General features: G+C 40.3%; 1 long non-coding RNA gene across 2 annotated transcripts; it reads left to right on the top strand.

Moving 5' to 3' along the window:
• The first annotated feature begins 259 nt into the window (after window positions 1–259).
• On the top strand, window positions 260–5,014 carry LOC126077803 (uncharacterized). Of its 2 annotated transcripts, none has more exons than XR_007517860.1 (4): window positions 260–368; window positions 3,168–3,255; window positions 4,538–4,653; window positions 4,845–5,014. It is a non-coding gene; the product is annotated as an uncharacterized LOC126077803 (long non-coding RNA). The 2 variants fall into 2 exon arrangements; XR_007517859.1 differs by having other exon boundaries at window positions 4,842–5,014.
• The last annotated feature ends 545 nt before the right edge of the window (window positions 5,015–5,559 follow it).

Below are 5,559 nucleotides of genomic sequence, written 5' to 3'. Positions count from 1 at the left end.
GCTTTTAGTCATGTACATGCTTTGTGCCCAAGTTCACCTATCTGATCATCTAGAACAACTTTATACCTCTCAGCTTCGACATTGAAGAATTTTGAGAATATCCCATAAGTGAAAACATGAACAAAGGAGTTTGTTGTGACTCTCTCTACATTGTAAGAAAAAAAGTAAGTGGCCATGAAAGTCCCTGGGTAGCACAAATGGTTTGCTCTTTGTCTAGTAACCAAAATGTTGGTGGTTCGAACCCTCCCAGCAGCACCGCAGAAGAAACAGGCCTGGTGACCTGCGTCCGTAAAAGTTGCAGCCAAGAAAACCCTAGGAGCATTTCTTAGGAGGCATGGGGTCTCCTAAGTCACAAATCAACAACAAAAGTAAGTGGCCGTGGATTTAGAAAGGTTTTCGAGAAGCTCTACTTAACCACAAGGAAATAATAATGACATCTAGACATCAAGATCCACCATCTCTTATCTGAATCCCTTTGTACTAGATGTGTTTCAGAATTCAGAAATGTAAGGAATTTAGCATTGTGATCCAGTGCATATGTCATACGTTATGGAATAGCTCCACTGGAGTCTGGGCAGCACTCCATAAGCAAACACATTTACGTTTCTCTAGCTAAATGTGTAAAGGTTTAGACTAAAAAAAAATAAGTGAGATAAATAAAAATTATCGGTAATTTCATATTAGGTCATGCCATGTTTTGCTGCCAAGTGAGTTGTGAAATAACTTCCAGTTTTTAGAATTTTTTTTTTTTTTCAGAAATGTGGCTAAGGGGTTGTGGACCTATATTAGATTTTTCAGAGCAGCATCACATACAAGTGTCATGAGCCTCTCTCTGTCAAAGATGCACTAAGATTGGTAAAGCAGATGATAGCATCCTAATCTGACAATGTGTAACCTAGGGCTTAAAAAGGCTAAATGATTCGACCCAAAGCCTTACAGCTAGTTATTGGCGAAGTGAGTAGCAAGGGCTGGCTTACAGAGGTGGTCAAATGGTGGGAAGGTACAATAAAATATCACTCCAAAATGGCCCCCAGGGGAGAGGTAATGACCACTTCACCTGGTCCATTGCTGCTTGCATTAACATCTACCCTAATGGTTAACAAATTACCAGCCACATAATAAATACCACATGTTGTCTTACATGTGCAAAGAAATTTTTTAAATATCTCTCAAAAAAGGCACTGTTTCTATTATCTTTTTTGTTGCGACAAAATGCTTCTCTTTACTTTTTTATAACTTCTAAGTAGAGTCCCTGGTAACCACTAATAAAGCTTTGGTCTGTATACACTTACCTATTCTAGATATTTCATGTAATTGGGATCATACAATATTTGTCCTTTTGTGACTAACTTATTTCACTCAGCATGTTTTCAAGCTGGATCCATGTTGTAGCATGTATCAGGACTTCACTCTCTTTATGGCTGAGTGATATTCCACTGTATACTTGTACCATATTTTGCTTATCTGTTAATCTGTTGATGGGCATTTAGGCTGTTTCTACCTTCTGGCTATTGTGAATAATGCAGCAATGAGCAGTGAATATTGGCATACGAGTATCTTTTGTGTTCCTGCTTTTTAATTCTTTTGGATATATACCTAAGAGTGGAAATGCGGGATCATGTTTAGCTTTACAATATCTTTTTGTTGTTGTTGTTCTTGCCCTTTTTTTTTTTTTTTTTGGAATTATTGTTTTATTGTGGTAAAAATATATATAACAAAACATTTGCCCTTCTTTTTTTTCTTTCCGTCTTTTTTTTTAATTGCCCTTTAGGTGAAACTTTACAGGGTAAATTAGTTTCTCATTCAACAATTTTTACACAAATTGTTTTGTGACATTGGTTGCAATCCCCACAATATGTCAACCCTCTTCCCTTCACATCCGTTCAGCATTTTTACATGTACAATTCAGTGACATTATCAAGTTCATCATGTTGTACAACCATCATCACTATTAAGCTACAATATCTTTGGACCAAAATAAAATTGTCAGAGTTAATCTCTTCCTGTCTCCTCAGACTGACAATTCTTCTTCTCCCTCAATGAGGGGATTTTCTCTAGTCAGACCCAAGATAGAGTCATGTAAGATTGGATTATGTCACTTGGTTTCTCTAAGGTCAGATGTCATAACCCCATGCTTTCTAAAAGGCTTGCTGTGTACTAGCTGATCAGCCACTTAAGAAAGGAACCCCTACAACCCATTGCTTACTACGCAGCATGCGCTCAGAGCCCTAGCCACTATTGCAGGATTACATTTATAAACAAGTCCAGTCAGGTCTTTTGTGGCATAGCAGTTGGGGGAACTTGGAAGTTTTCCTTGTCTGTTGCCAATTGGTCTTCCCTAATGCAGACACTGGGCTCCTTCCCCCTTGAAACCCCCTTGTAACTATAAAGGGGAGCTGCAGGCCTTCCCCTTTCTTGTAAGCAGTGGAGCTTGCAGCTGGACAGCTCTTTGTAGTAACAGACTGCGCGCCTTGTCTGCCTTGTCATGCCAATGAAGTTACTGAAATGAGGGTGGATGGTCAGAAATGTGTCAGGAACAGTGAGGTGAAAGGTGTCCCTCCCTTCTGTTTCTCTTAAAGGTTTGATCTTCTTGTGCCAAATGGTGAATTTCCACTCTCCTGTCACTTAGTTTGGCAGGACAAGGGAAAGGGTAAAGAGATTACAACTTTTAAGGGAAAACTTTTTTTGTCCAGAGAGGATTCCAAAGTAAAATCAGCCTTGCCCTTTATCCATTGCTCTTTGCTTCACATGCCTTGAACCAGTGGTGTGAGTAGTCAATACACACACACTCACACACACCAGTTACCGTCCAGTCAACATACAGACTAGGGCAAAAGGCCGAATGAATCCATGGGCTAATAAACGCTCCTAACACCCCATGACCATTGCAACTAGCTCAGGGCCTCCTGAGTCCCTCACAGCCTCTTTTCTACCATCAAATCCTCTGTGCTCTGTGGAATTGCACGTACCCTCCCCCTCTCTTCCATGAAGTCATTACTGATCTCAATCCATCTCTTTATCCTCTGCCTGAAAATTCATTTCTCTGTTGGACTTTTCTGCAGTCCCAATATCCCCTTAATATGTCTTATATTGCATTGCAATTATTTGTTTGCACTGTTTTCCAGTGGACTGGGAACTCCCTATCTTATGCATCTTTCTATTCCCAGGCCCTGGCTTGTACTTGGCACATGCAAGGAGCTCAAAAAATATTTTTTGAATAAATGAATGAAGGAGTACTAGGGGCAGCAATTGCAGGTAAAGTCCAGGTATTATAATCGTGGCAGACACTGTTCTTGGTAAAGTTGCCGTCTCCCCTAGCCTCAGAAAATAAGTCATGACTGGTCTATGGCTGCGATCTCCCAATACTCTTTGCCAGTGATGGAACTAGGAATGGCCATGTATCTGTTTCTTGCCCATGAAACATAGGAGAAGACTCCAGAAAACTCTGAAGAAAGATTGTGCTTTGCTTATTAAAAAAAAAAAAATCATCTGATGTTTCCCCTTTCTGCTCTTTATGTTAAGCATCTTTCTACTCCCAGTGCCTAGTTTAATATCTGATGCATAGGTGCTCAGTAAGTACTATAGACAGTAATTGAAGGTAAAGCCCAGGCACTGCCTTGAATGTGGATGCGATGGCTGGTGCTAGAGGAGCCATCTTGCCATCATGAAGGGAAGGCTGAGGATCCCAGATATACGCTAGGCTGCTTAACCAACATAAAGCTTTCATCCATCTCCAGACTTCTTGCTATGTGAAAAAAAAAAAAAGACCCTATTGAATTAAAGCAGCCCTGGTGGTACAGTGGTTAAAGTGCTCGGCTGCCAACCAAAAGGTCAGCAGTTGGAACCCACCAGCTGCTTCACAGGAGGAAGATGTGGCAGTCTGCTTCTGTAAAGATATACAGCCTTTGAAACCCAATGGGGCAGTTCTACTCTGTCCTATGCGGTTGTTATAAGTTGGATTCAAATTGACAGCAGTGGGTTCTTTGTTAGGAGCCCTGGTGATACAGTGGTTAAGGGCTTGGTTGGTAATCAAAAGGTCAGCAGTTTGAATCCACCAGCGTTTCCTTGGAAACCCTATGGGCGCTCAGCTCTGTCCTACAAGGTCGCTATGAGTTGGAATCAACTCGATGGCAGCGGTTTGGTTTTGTTTTCTATTGATTTAAATTTCTGTTAGCCAGGATTTTTTGTTGCTGTTGTTACTTACAGCCAAAAGCATCCTAACCAATACAGGCAGGTGTCATATTCTTTTCACTGTTGCCTCTTTTCCACCTACTATGTCAATCACACCTCTCCTATGTATACATTTTCACAGCCCTGGGAGGCGAGGGGGGAGAAAATTTGAGATTTTCCAGGCCTATGTATTTCTGCAGCAAATCTTCTGATGTGATCTAGTTGCTCACAATCTCTCTGGGGAATGAAAATAAAAATGTTAATGCAATGAGGTTTTGATAAAGAGTTTTGAGAACACAGAAAAAAACGACTGCTACTAATATTGCACTATTTTAAGTATGTCGTACTCTCTATTTTCAACAACCAGGGAAGGTCCACCCCCTGAGCTCCTGCCGCGTCCTGAGTGGAGGGTGAGCTCTCTTGTTCTCACTGGACCTCTCTCACTGGCAAGTTTTACAAATACAACTACTGGGGAGATGACCAGTAAGTAAAGTAGTCTTTATTGTTCTATTTCCTCATGGATGAGCCTTATAAAATCAAGGCAATTAGTTTTTATTCAAAGTGATTATATAAGAGCAGAGCAAAGTATTTATGTGAACAGCTGATTTACTCTACAGGAAATGTATTTACTGACTTTCCTACAACCTTTCACTCTTTCCCCCCTCCCCCAGCAGCTCTTCCTCCTTAATCCCACCAAAAAGCAGGATTGTAGATGGGGCTCTTCAGCATTGGGACAGAGGTCAATAATCTGGTGGATGAATTATGCATTTGACTTTCATTTTTGCCCATTGTGGTCCAAGGAGACGAATATATCCCACTCACCTTCTCTGGTAGGTATCTTGTTTTCCCACATCTTTAAATAAAATATTTGTAGATGAATATGTGTAAGTATTGGGGACCACATTCATTAGAATAAATTGGGGCTATACAGTCCAATTTTTTTATTAGCATAGATAGGTTCTCTAGTGTTACTCTTTCATCTGTATTTCTTGAAGATAGGTAATTCTATATGCCTTCAAGAGGCTAAAGTAAGGCATCTGTGATTAGAAATAACACTTTGAATACCACATGTCTTCTTGATACAGAATTTACAACAGCTATGGGAAACCCTGGTGGTGTAGCGGTTAAGTGCTATGGCTGCTAACCAAAAGGTCGACAGTTCAAATCTGCCAGGCACTCCTTGGAAACTCTACAAGGCAGTTCTACTCTGTCCAATAGGGCCGCTATGAGTTGGAATCAACTTGATAGCAGTGGTTTTTTTTTTTTTTTTAATGTGAAAAAAATTTTCCTTTAATCCAGACAGAAAGATAGTTGATAGTCACTATCCTAGATTCATCATCTAAAGATGATGGACGATTGATGAAATCCTGAAGCAGGCATTATATTATT

The sequence above is a fragment of the Elephas maximus genome, chromosome 6, assembly GCF_024166365.1.
Source record: "Elephas maximus indicus isolate mEleMax1 chromosome 6, mEleMax1 primary haplotype, whole genome shotgun sequence".
Lineage (NCBI taxonomy): Eukaryota > Metazoa > Chordata > Mammalia > Proboscidea > Elephantidae > Elephas > Elephas maximus.
The sequence above is the reverse complement of the archived record's forward strand: the minus strand, read 5'-3'. Positions and strand labels throughout refer to the sequence as shown.